The sequence below is a fragment of the Giraffa tippelskirchi genome, chromosome 4 (assembly GCF_054371585.1).
Source record: "Giraffa tippelskirchi isolate mGirTip1 chromosome 4, T2T-mGirTip1v1.2.pri, whole genome shotgun sequence".
Taxonomy (NCBI): domain Eukaryota; kingdom Metazoa; phylum Chordata; class Mammalia; order Artiodactyla; family Giraffidae; genus Giraffa; species Giraffa tippelskirchi.
Window position 1 is genome coordinate 95,041,311 of NC_137278.1, and position 12,869 is coordinate 95,054,179.

Below are 12,869 nucleotides of genomic sequence, written 5' to 3' on the forward strand. Positions count from 1 at the left end.
GAATCACTGACAGTTTACACAATTAAAGATTTCTCTCTTTTTCTTTCCTAAACAAATTTAAAGCAGTGTCCCTTTAAGCAGTTAGGTTTCCCTGGCCTGTGCTTTTAAAGTGGATCTCACAAAATCTCAGCTTACTCAGAATTATTGGGAATGTGCTGCCTATAAAGCAAGGATGGGGCCCAGAGAGGTGCAATGGAAACAGCTTTTGAATTCCCAGGGTCAGTGGTGGGGGGTGGGGGAGGGTCTGCGTGTTTCCATGGCAACAGAAGAAGGGGCTCCCTTCTGCTCTGAGTTTGTCTCCAATCCTAGTGCTCTCTGGGGTTGGGGGTTTTGGGGTAAGGAGATCAGTCTGGACCAGGGTCCCTGAATCCTGTGAGGTTTGTTGTAGGGAGAGGTCTGCTAACATATGTAATAGAATAAACTCTCCCATTGATCATCTTTGAAATTTTTCTGGATGGTGGCTTCACTCTGTGGATTAATAGCCCGGTTAACATAAGGGCACAGCCTGTTCTTGAACAGAGGCACCAGAGTGTCCCAGAGAAGATCCACAGAGAGAGGCGTGGCTGTCAGAAGGCCAGCTTGTCACTGGAGCCTGTTTTTTCTGCGCCTGCCAGCCGAGGCTGTGACGGCCACCTTTTCCTGCTTTCTGCTTTTCAGTCTCCAAGCCTCTGCTCACATCCCACCCCTGTGCTGGGGGCTCAGGACTGTGGAAGCCAGAGCAGAGCTCCTTCTGCCATAAGGCATTCTAGATTGAGTATCCTGTGACCTTTCTGGGACCCATGGCAATATTTCAAACCTGGAAAAAATGTATTGGCTCCTACATATGAAAAAGAAAGTTGAAATTGAAATAAATATTTAATTAGGAGTCTGCGAAATGTAATGTGATCTCAATGAGTCAGCTGCTACTCAACTTAAACTCTGTGTGGTTACCTAAAATTAGAACCTTTTGAATCATGAGAAAACATTTATAAGGTATAAGAAAACTCCAAATTGGAATTATAAAAATTATACAGCAAAAATTTATACGTTCTGTGGAATGGGACTATGTTGCAATGTGTTTGCTCTCACGGGGGACAGAGTTGGACACAGGTCCTAGGCTGGGCCCTGACTCCACGACTTAGTAACTTGGCAGTCTTAAGCAGCCAATAAAATTTTGCTTGTTGCTGTTTAGTTGCTAAGTCATGTCCAACTCTTGCAACTCCATGGACTGCAGCACGGCAGGCTTCCCTGTCCTTCGCTATCTCCTCTGTTTGCTTAAACTCATGTCCATTGAGTCAGTGATGTTATCTAACCATCTCATCCTCTGCCGTCTCCTTCTCCTCTTGCCTTCAATCTTTCCCAGCATTAGGATCTTTCCCAGGATCAGGGTCTTTTCCAATGAGTTGGCTCTGATCACATCAGGTGGCCAAAGTATTGGAGCTGCAGCTTCAGCATCAGTCCTTCCAATGAATATTCAGGATGGATTAACTATATGATTGACTGGTTTGATCTCTTTGCAGTCCAAAGGACTCTCAAGAGTCTTCTCCAACACCACAGTTCAAAAGCATCGATTCTTTGGCACTTAGCTTTCTTTATAGTCTAACTCTCACATCCATACATGACTACTGGAAAAATCATAGATTTGACTAGACGGACCTTTGTCGGCAAAGTAATATCTCTGCTTTTTAATATGCTGTCCAGGTTGGTCATAGCTTTTCTTCCAAGGAGGAAGTGTCTTTTAATTTCATGGCTGCAGTCACCATCTGCAGTGATTTTGGAGCCCAAGAGAAGAAAGTCTGTCACTGTTTGCATTGTTTCCCCATCTATTTGCCATGCAGTGATGGGACCAGATGCCATGATCTTTGCTTTTTGAATGTTGAGTTTTAAGCCAGTTTTTTCACTCTCCTCTTTCACTTTCATCAAGTTCCTCTTCACTTTCTGCCATAAGGGTGGTGTCATCTGCATATCTGAGGTTACTGATATTTCTGACGGCAATCTTGATTGCAGCTTGTGCTTCACCCAGCCTGGCATTTCTCATATTGTACTCTGCATGTAAGTTAAATAAGCAGGGTGACAATATACAGCCTTGACGTACTCCTTTCCCAATTTAGAACCAGTCTGTTGTTCCATGTCCAGTTCTAACTGTTGCTTCTTGACCTGCGTACAAGTTTCTCAGGAGGCAGGTAAGGCGGTCTGTATTCCCATCTCTTTAAGAATTGTATACCACATTATCCAATTAAAAAGTATGAAAAAAAATCTAAATCTGATTAAACTAGAATCTGTCTCCCCCACCCCGCCCCGCCCCAGGTCTCTTGTACTTACATGTATTCCAGTTTTTTTGGATTCACTTAAGGAGCAGAACCTTTTGAGAATTCCCAGAGTAGGTATTTTTATTTTTTAAGGCCCTGCCCTACGGCATGTGGGGTTTTAGTTCCCCAATCAGGGATGGAGCCCATGCCCCCTACACTGGAAGCACGAAGTCTTTTTTCTTTTTTAAACTTTTTATTTTTTGTATTAGGGTCTAGCCGATTAATAAACAATGCTGTGATACTTTCAGGTGAATATCAAAGGGACTCAGCCGTACATACATATGTATCCCTTCTCCCCCAAATGGATCCAGGCTGCCACATAACCCTAGGCAAAGTCCCATGGGGAGCATGAAGTCATAACCAGGGAAGTCCCCACTGGGGTACGTAGGCATTCGTACTGGGAGTTGGATATGCTTGCTTCCCGAACCTCAATTGTGTGGCCTGCAGCCTCCAATCTGGCGGATTTGAAGACTGAGATTTGAAGGTTAGATTTGAAGGAAGGATTTGAAGGCTAGAGCCACATGTGCATTGCAGCCTCCAGGCCTGTCCACCCACCTTTCCCACCTTGGCCACCTTCCATCATCCTCAGCCATGCATGTTTTTGCTCATCCCTGAAGGTTCAGAAACCTCCCCCCAGCTACTTAGACTACAAAAGCCTCCCTTTTTTCTAACTTTAATGACTGTCAACATTGACATTTCTTTAGGATTTACCTTCTTTGGATCCAGTTCAATGTTGCCAATGATCTCAGGTGTGACCAAACCTGGAGAAGACAGACAGACAAATGAGTCAACGTCTCTGCCTCCAGGGACTTCCAGGGACTTGTTAGGGTTAGCAAAAGCCAGGAAACATCAAGGGCAAGCCTGGCCCTGAGGAGGAGGCCATGGAAGGTTCCGCAGGAAGGCGGCCTTCAAGCTGGGTTTGGGGAGAGAATAGATTTGTCTCCATGGAGAAGAAGCCAGCAGGAAGCAATCCAAAGCCACAGTAAGATGAAAGGGTTTGAAGAGAAAGATGGACGTGGTTGTTAAGAGCATGTCCACTGGAGCCAGACTCCCAGGGTTGGAATTCTGGCTCCAGCACCTACAAGCTGTGTGGCTATGAACAAGTTACTTGACTTCTCTGGGCCTGTTACATCACTCAGACCATGAAGGGAATAACAGTACCTACCTCTCAATGTGAGATGTGTCATGTGCTCAATTGTTCCAGTCGTGTCTACTCTTTGTGATCCCATGGACTGTAACCTGACAGGCTCCTCTGTCCATGGGATTCTCCAGGTAAGAATACTGGAGTGGGTTGCCATTTTCTACTGTAGGGGATCTTTCTGACCCAGGGATCAAACCTCCATCTCTTCCATCTCCTTCATTGGCAGGCGAGTTCTTTACCACTAGCTGGGAAGCCCATGTTTTATCTTGGCTAAAACGAGAGAGAAGAATTATCTTACAGCTTTTTTGTACTCTGTACAGCACCTGAAACCATTCCTGATGCTCAGTAAACACTTGTTGAATGAATGAGTGAATGCTAGGCTAAAAGGTGCTTGTTCTGTGCACATGGTGTTATCAGTACACTGCACTTCATACCATATGATATCACTTACAGGCAGAATCTAAAATATGGCACAGATGAACCTATCTACAAAACAGGAACAGAATCACGGACACAGAGAACAGACTTATGGTTGCCAAGGGGGAGGGTGGGAGGGAGATAGATGGACTGGGGGTTTGGGGTTGGTAGATGCAAACTATTATTTAGATTGGATGAACAACAAGGTCCTACTGTATAGCACAGGGAACTATACTCAATCCCTGGGATAAACTATAATGGAGAATAATATTTTTTTAAAAAGAATGTGTATATGTGTAAAATTTATATTGTGTAAAATTGAGCAAAACTTTGCTGTACAGCAGAGATTGGCATAATATTAAAAAATATAAAAAATAAAACAATAGATATAATAATAATATAGATATATTATAGATATAGATATATAATATAGATATGTTATAGATATAAATATATAATATAATATAGATATAATAATAATAATAAAATAGTAAAAATAAAATTAAAAAAAAGCTATACTGCATTGTATTGAGTGTGCACTGGTGCTTTTCCTGGTATGTAACACCCCTTACTTCTTTCAGACTCTCCCATCCATGAACCACACCCGCTCTGTTTCCCTCACTGTGGTCCTTGGTCCTTCAGCCTTCTGTCCTCCCAGGGCATTTGATAATTAAGTTCATGTCGCCTTCTAACCCGTTGAGGCCCAAGACTTGGCTCAAGATGCCTCTGCAAGAATTAACACACACCCTCAAGGGGAAAGGACATCAAATGCCAGGCTTACCTGCCCAGATCTGCTGAATCTAGCTGAGTAATTCTTACAGATCTTTACCCCCTTCCAATAGTTACTTCTTCTGTTTTGTTTGTTTTTCTAGTTTGTATGCATTGCAAGATTTGTTTGTTTTAAAATTTTTTTGGAGTATAGTTGATTTACAACGTCGTATCAATTTCTGCTGTATAGCAAACTGACTCAGTTACACATACATACATTATTTTCCAGTGGGTTGTTGTTTTTTAATCAAATATTTTTTGATGTTGACCGTTTTTAAAGTCTTCATTGAATTTGTTACAATATCGCTTCTGTTTTATGCTTTGGTTTTTTGACCTCTCGGCATGTGAGCCCCGACCAGGAATTGAACCCACCCTCCCGCTCGACTCTTGCCACATTGGAAGATGAGGAACTAACCACTGGACTGCTCGGGAAGTTCCTCTAGTGGATTTTTAAATTCTGCCATTTTTGTTGCTGCCTCTCAGGTTTCACACAGGAGCCACTGTTTCCTTCATCACAACTTCCAAGCTTCCAAAGCAATGTCTGTTCTTCTGTCTCAACACTAGCTTTTTGCCCCCTTGAGGAGGCATGTCTTTCTCAACGCCCTTCTCTTTGCCTCAGAGTTGGTTTTTAAATAATTGTTTGGTTGTTTATTTGTTTTTGTATCTCCTGATGTTATCGTCTCCTTTCTCTCTTTCTCGAAATAAAATGATCGGAGGGACTTCCCTCGTGGTCCAGTGGCTAAGCCTCCGCACTCCCAGTGCAGGCGGCCCCAGGTCCCATCCCTTGTCAGAGAACTAGATCCTACATGTCGCAACTAAGAGTTCTCATGCTGCAACTGTAAAGGCCCTCTGTGCTGCAACTAAGACCCAGCGCAGCCAAATAAATAAATAAATACTTTAAAATAAATAAAACGGCTTGACTGTCATTAGTATGGCTTCAGCTCTCTCTAGCCTTTCTCCTCCAACCCCATCTCACCTTAGCTTCATCATCTGGGGACAGTCTGTCTTCAACCTCTCCTGTCCATCTACTACTAGCTGTCTCTCAGTGAAAAGTGAAAGAAAAATCTTAGTCACTTAGTCGTGCCCAACTCTTTGTGACCCCATGGACTGTAGCCCGCTAGATTCCTCTGTCCATAGGATTCTCCAGGCAAGAATACTGGAGTGGGTTGCCATCTCCAGGGACTCCCCACTAAATAAAACCTCACCCCAAGTCTCCTACCATCTCAGATTGTCGGCTCCTCTTTTCCTTTCTTGACATGGATATTTTTTTCCTGAAGATTTCTGGTTTCCATTCCACCTTTACCCCATTCTATGGAAACTCCTTTGTAGACGGTCACCAATGACATCTAGGTTGGCAATGACTTTTGTCATTTTCTTTTGTGTTGATTTCTTTGGAGCACATGAAACTGTGGCCTACTTTTCCTTAAATTTCTTTTTCCCTTGACCTAAAGTGCAATTCTATTTCCCTTATCATTTTACCTTTCTCATCGTTACGTCTCTGCCACTGTAGCCGGCTGCCTCTCTCACGTTTCTTATGAGACAACTACAATTTCAGAGTTTCTGCAAGGCCTTTGGAGCAGATGAATGGTTCTGTTGTTGGAAAGTCAAGCGTCTCACAGGTGGGCCCCAGGCACATACTAGAGCAGGAGAATAAAAAAAGGAGAAAAAAAATCATTCTGCCTAACAGCTTAAAAGGCAATTTCAGTGATAGACTGGGGAAATTTTTACAGGTTATACTGCCTTTAGGAAAATGTTTCTCTTCCTTAATGTGTGTTTAGACTACAAGGTCTCTGGGAGTTATTGTTTGTCCTTGAAAAGGGGGTGTGAGATTGTGTTTTCATATTATCTGCAGAACAATTCAGAGGGCTCCTCACTTCCTCCTCAAGATGTCTGAACAGAGACTGAACGTGGAGGAGGAAAGCCCTTGGTGGACTGTCCTCTTGAAGCCACCTGCATTGTCATTCGAAATTCATTAGCTCACCTTCTGGGCAATCTCCCAGAAGCTTTCTGTGCCCTGGACTGCGTGTCAGTGTGGAACAGGGTTAGAGAGTCCACTGGATCAGAATAGAGAAGCAGAGATTTGCACAGGAAAAAAAGGGGGCTTTTCTTTTTCTTGATCCCACCATGTGCCATGCAGGATCCCAGTTCCCCAACCAAGGATTGACTCCATGCTCCCTGCATTGGAGCTTGGAGTCCCAGCCACTGGTGTGTGTGTGTCTTCAGTTGCTTACTTTCGTCCGACTCTTTAGTGACCCCATTCTATGGACTGTAGCCCTCCAGGCTCCTCTGTCTGTCGGATTTTCCAGGCAAGAATACTGGATGGGTTACCATTTCCTCCTCCAGGGGATTGAACCTGCATCTCTTGTGTCTCCTGCATTGGCAGGTGGGTTCTTTACCACTAGCAGCACCTGGGACAACCCCTGGTCCTCCAGGGAAATCCCAAGATGGGCTTCTCTCTAAGGAGAGAGAGAGAAGGGGTTGAAGTCATGAAAGCAAGACTAGCAAGCAAGTGGGCCCTGGGAAAGGGGTGACTTCTTTTCTCTGGGATTCGGGGTTATAGTCGTCTATTTAGCACACAGACTTGAGTTTTCTTCTTTCCTAGTCTGTCACTTCCTGTAGTTATTCCCAAAGCTTTTTTTTTTTTTTCAGATTTTTTGGATGGGGATCATTTTTAAAGACTTTATTGAATTGTTAAGAAATTGCCTCTGTTTCATTTTTTGGTGTTTTGGCCCCACGGCATGTGGGATGTTAGCTTCTCGACCAGGGATTGAACCTGTACCTCCTACATTGGAAGGCACAGTCTTAACCACTGGACCACCAGGAAAGTCCCTATTCCCAAAGCTTTAAGAAAGCTTTCAGCATGCCCCTGAGCCTTGCTTGAGTGGTTTATGGATAAATAAGGGGCGGCCCAGGGAGGAGACACACAGACATCTCAGCACGGAGCCCACCCCACCCAGGTTCTTCTTTTAGGGAGAATAGGAGCCGGAGGTCCTATTCAAGTGAGGAGGAGCAGTGTGAGCAGCCCAAGGTGTGCTGAGAGGGGCTCAGGGGAGCCCACAATGATGGAGCGTCAGCCACACCATACGCAAGCTCTTCCCCAGATATATCAGAGGAAGCTACACCTTCACGGCTGTGGGGGGCCGACTTCACAAGGCTCTCCCTTGAACTCTCTTTTCAGTTCTTCTCACTCCCACCCTTACTCTCCAGCACACCTGTCCTCTCTTCCCCACATTACCTACTTCCATGGGCTGATGTACACCTATGGATTCAACCTCTTCCTCCTTCTTTGCACTCCTAAGTTTTGATCACAAGCATGGACATTCTCTCCTGGATTTTAGTCCCATATTTCCTGCCGAGGGACTACTGTTCACTCCTCAAACTCCATGTGATCAAGGTTCAACTTCACATCTTCACTTTTCCTCTATAGATGGCCCTGCCTTAAGATGGTCTGACTTACAAGTTTTTGACTTTACGATGGTGTGTAAGCTATATGCATTCAGTAGAAACCGTGCTTTGAATTTTGACTTCTTCCCAGGCCAGTGATAGGCAGAACAGTGCTTTCTCATGATGCTGGGCAGTGGGCTACAGTTTCAAGTCAGACATGCAATCATGAGGGTACATAACTGATTCACTTACAGCCATGAAGCTACCAAACAACCCTTCTATTTTTCATTTTTGGTATAGTAGTTAATCAGTTATCAATGCATGAGCTATTCACACTTCATTATAAAATAGGCTTTGTTTTAGAAGATTTTGCCTATTTCTAGGCTAATATGTCTTCTGAGAATGTTTAAGGTAGGCTGGGCTAAGCTATGATGTCCGGTAGGTTGGTGAATTAAATGAATTTCAACTTAACGATACTTTCAACTTAAGATGAGTTTACTGGGATGCAATGAAATCATATTGAATTACAATCATACATCCTTTCTGTCCATACCAGCATCTCCCTGTCTTCACTGTTTTTATCTTTCTTGGTTGCACAGACATTTTCCATCACCCAGGCTTAGACTGGGGTCACCTTTGAGTTCACCTCTCTTGCCATCTTCATCCCTTTTGAGGGGCCATGTCCTGTCTGTCCTCCTCTATGGCTCTTCCTTCTGACCCTACTTTCCCATCCCCATCACCACAATCTTAATCAGCCCCTCTTCTTCACACTCTGATTCTTGGGTTACTTCCTGGTCCCCAGCCTCTTGTTTTTGCCTCTTCCAGGAATCTGCATATTACCTCCAGATTAATATCTCCCTAAACATTTCTTTATGTCACTCCTCTTCTAAAAAGCCATTGTGGGGCTTCCCTGGTGGTCCAGTGGTTAAGAATCCATCTGCCAATGCAGGGGATGAGGCTTCAACCCCTGGTCCAGGGAGATCCCACGTGCCACAGGGCAACTAAGCCCGTGTGCCACAACTACTGAAGCCTGAGCTCCCCAGAGCCCACAGTCTGCAACGAGGGAAGCCACTGCAACGAGAAGCCCCTACACTGCCAGGAAGAACAGCCCCGCTTGCTGCAACTCGAGCAAACCTGCATGCAGCAACAAAGACCGAGCACAGCCAAAAATAAGTAAGTAAATAAAAATTTAAAAACAACAAGGTTCATAGATTCAAATATCTATAAAAGATAAAAATAGAAAAAAATTAAGAGCCATTAAGTGTTCTCTGTTGCCTTCCAACTAAGAACTAAACTCTTTAGCTGGAATTTAAAACACTCCACAGTCAGGCCCTGCCTGCCTTTCCAGTTCAGTGATTCACTGCTCCCCTAAATGGGCCTCACCTTCAACAAAACTGATTGTGCTTTATGTTTTCTCTTCTTTCTCCATAGTTTTCTCATTGTCTAGTATGTTCTTTGTCTTCTTTCACCTCAGACACATCTTTCCAAATCTCTACTTCAAATACCACCCAAGAATTGGGTCAAAATTCCCACTCTCAGCTTTAAACTTCCTTCACTGATTGTCTATGGTCATGTGTTGTAGGAATTTATGTACATGTCTTATTTCTCCAACTAAATTGAGAACTTTGTGATAGTACAGATGCATTCCATCTCTATAAGGTATAAGATATACCTTACACCCTTCTGTTACACCCAGATAGAATGATAGGCACAGGCTAGCCAACAAATGTTGGGAGGAATAGCTGAATGAAAGAGTATTCAAGAACAGAACTTCCCTGGTGGTCCAGTGGTTACTCCTCGCTCCCAATACGGGGGTCCTGAGTTCTATCCCTGGTCTGGGAACAAGATCCCACATGCTGCAACCAAGAGTTTGATGCTGCACCTAAGACCTAGGGCAGCCAAATAAATAAATATACATTTTTAAAAAAGAAAAGAATTTCAAGAACAAAGTACATCATACAACTTGAGAGGAAGTATTCCCATTTTCAATGAGACTTCTGAACAAAAGGTCATTTTTAAAACTGATTCAAGCCATCTGTATAAATTTGCCTTTGGCTTCCTGTTGCCTTTTCATGCTTAGTCACTGTCTTGTCTGACCCTTCGACTCCAAGAGCTGTAGCCCACCAGGCTCCTCTGACCTTGGGGATTCTCTAGGCAAGAATACTGCAGGGGGAGGGGGTTGCCACGCCCTCCTCCAGGGGATCTTCCCTACCCAGGGATCAAGTGATTCCTTGGTCTTTTATGTGTCCTGCATTGGCAGGTGGGTTTGTTACCACTTGTGCCACCTGGGAGGCCCTAGAATGTGCTGGCATGCGTGTGTGCTCAGTCATGTCCAGCTCTTTGTGACCCCTTGGACTGTAGCTCGCCAGGTTCCTCTGTCCATGGGATTTCCCAGGCAAGAACACTGGACTGGATTGCCATTTCCTCCTCCAGGGGATCTTCCAGACCCAAGGATTGAGCCCGAGTATCCTGCGCCTCATGCATTGGCAAGTGGATTCTTTACCACTGAGTCACCTGGGAAGCCCTCCTGTTGCTTTTGCGTGTGTTAGTCACTCAGTTGTGTCTGACTTTTTGCAACCTCACGGACTGCAGCCCACCAAGCTCCCCTGCCCACAGGATTCTCCAGGCAAGAACACTGGAGTGGGTTGCTGTTCCCTTCTCCAGGGCCTGTTGCCATTGGTTTTGATGAAATTAGACTTGAGCATGAAGGTCCAAGGAAAATAGCCAAATGGCTTTTCCATGAACAAAATGTCTTTTTCTTGCCCTGGCTATATAGGACAATGACACATGAACACAATATGAGTCTAAATTTCCAGTCAAAGTTTGGTCTTTTGCAAATATCATTAAACTTTTATTTCTAGACCCTCTGAAAGTCTGGTTTAATCTTCTAAGAACTACTAGAAACTAGGATTCTAATGTGATTAGATTTCTTCTTCCAGAGCAAGGTAAACAGGGTTTTCTAAAAATAAAACTGGAAGAAAATGACATCATCAAAGCAGGGGCAAGTTCTTAGCCTTTTAATTCTACAGAACTGACATTATTATGGTCCACTCAAGTTGTTCTGTTGTGTGTAACCAACACACCCATAGAGGAGGAAAAAAAATGGCAAGTTTTGATCTAAAGTTGTTCTGTTGTGTGTAACCAACACACCCATAGAGGAGGAAAAAAAATGGCAAGTTTTGATCTATTATAATTATTGATTTTGTGTTTTAGTTGATGGCAAGTAATTTTTAGTAGTCTCAGAAAGCAATATTTTTCTTTGTAATGCTAACCTTGAGGGTGTTTTTATGTCAGTGAGTACTTGGCTAGTTGGTTTGCAATTTTGCCAAATTGCTTGGAATCTGAAAAGAAAAAAAAAAATCTATGAAACAGATTTTTTAATTAATGACTTGATACTAAGTGGATCTGGCTGCATTATCTCTGCTTTTTCATTTTAGTCAGAAAAGGGTAAGCACTGAAACATTCTGAGTCAAAGCTTAGTTGGAGCAAATTCTGAATAGGACAAGTGTCTGTAGTCTGTCTGTCACAGACGTGTTGCCTGTCTGTCTGTCGCATACGTACACTCCTGTTGCACCCTTTATTTTTTGGAGACTAAATCTTGTGCTATTTCAGAGAAATAAGATGTTTATCAGGTGATCTGAACTGTCTGAAATTGAAAAAAGTGTGTCAGCAGATGCACATTACTACACACAAAGTAGATAAAAAGCAAGGACATACTGTATAGCACAGGGAACTAAAGGGAATTAGATTCACTATATCATAATAACTGATAATGGGGTTTCCCAGGTGGCTCAATGGTAAAGATTCTGCTTGCCAATGCAGAAGCCTCAGGAGACCCAGTTTCAGTCCCTGAGTCGGGAAGAAGGAAATGGCAATCCACTCCAGTATTCTTGCCTGGAAAATTCCATGGACAGAGGAGCCTGGGGCAAAGGGTTTGACACGACTTAGCGACTAAGCAACAACAATAATGGAAAAGACCCCGAAAAAGAATGTATACATATATATGTGTGTGCATATATATACATACATATATATATGACTGAATCACTTTGCTGTACACCAGAAACATTGTACTTCAACTGTATTTCAATAAAAAATAAAAGAAGAAAGCATGGATCCTGTAAACTTCCTCATAGGGATTTGCCCAGCATGTAAATGCCTGAGGCCGCTTACACTCCGACCGAGATCTATAGTGTCTTCTGTCATGGAAAGCATGGACATGGTAAGAAAAGAAGAGGGATGTGACTCTTTCAGATAAAATCATCAATGCAATGAAGCAAAAATACGAACATCTGTGATGGCCATGCCTTACAGATTGCCAACTATGGGGGTGTGATTGATCAAGGACCCCAGCTGCTCCACTGAAATCCGTCATCTGTGTTTGCATCAGGCCCGTGCATCCCATAGGCTGCTCTCCATCAGTGCCTGAGCTGCACACAATCTGAAGGCAGGTCTGTGCCTGGGAGCCACAGGACTCCTCTGGCTTCTTGGGAGCAGCCTCACAGCGTGGCAACCCAGGAGACCCTCACCCAACTTTTCCTCCCACTCTACATCACTCAGAGTCAAACTAGTATCGGTCTCCAGCCTTCCTCAGCTTCTTTTCTGTGTTCTCTCACACAGGCATTCCCCATCCCCCAATATATTCTTGCACATTTATTTCCATCTGTTTCTCCAATGACCTGGATTAATGCAGCATCTACTATGTGCAAAGTATCCTTCTGTGACACATTTGATAAACCTCTGCCAATGGGAACAGAAGAGTCACCCACGTGTTTCCTTGCTCCTGATTTGTGCAGAGCTGAGCTGTGGGTACACAGGGTGGGGGAGGGGTGCACTTTTCCTGATGTTCAGCATGAATTCCGTGGATCCTT

At 43.7% G+C, this 12,869-nt stretch overlaps 1 long non-coding RNA gene across 1 annotated transcript in view; it reads right to left on the bottom strand.

Moving 5' to 3' along the window:
• Positions 1-2,461: 2,461 nt before the first annotated feature.
• Positions 2,462-12,869, bottom strand: part of LOC145547400 (uncharacterized) — a 108,423-nt gene continuing 98,015 nt past the window's right edge. Inside the window, exons 4-7 of the long non-coding RNA XR_014083807.1 lie at positions 6,846-7,070; positions 6,094-6,251; positions 3,454-3,699; positions 2,462-3,049 (exon numbers count right to left, since the gene is read on the bottom strand). This is a non-coding gene — a long non-coding RNA (uncharacterized LOC145547400). The remainder of the gene's footprint in view (positions 3,050-3,453; positions 3,700-6,093; positions 6,252-6,845; positions 7,071-12,869) is intronic.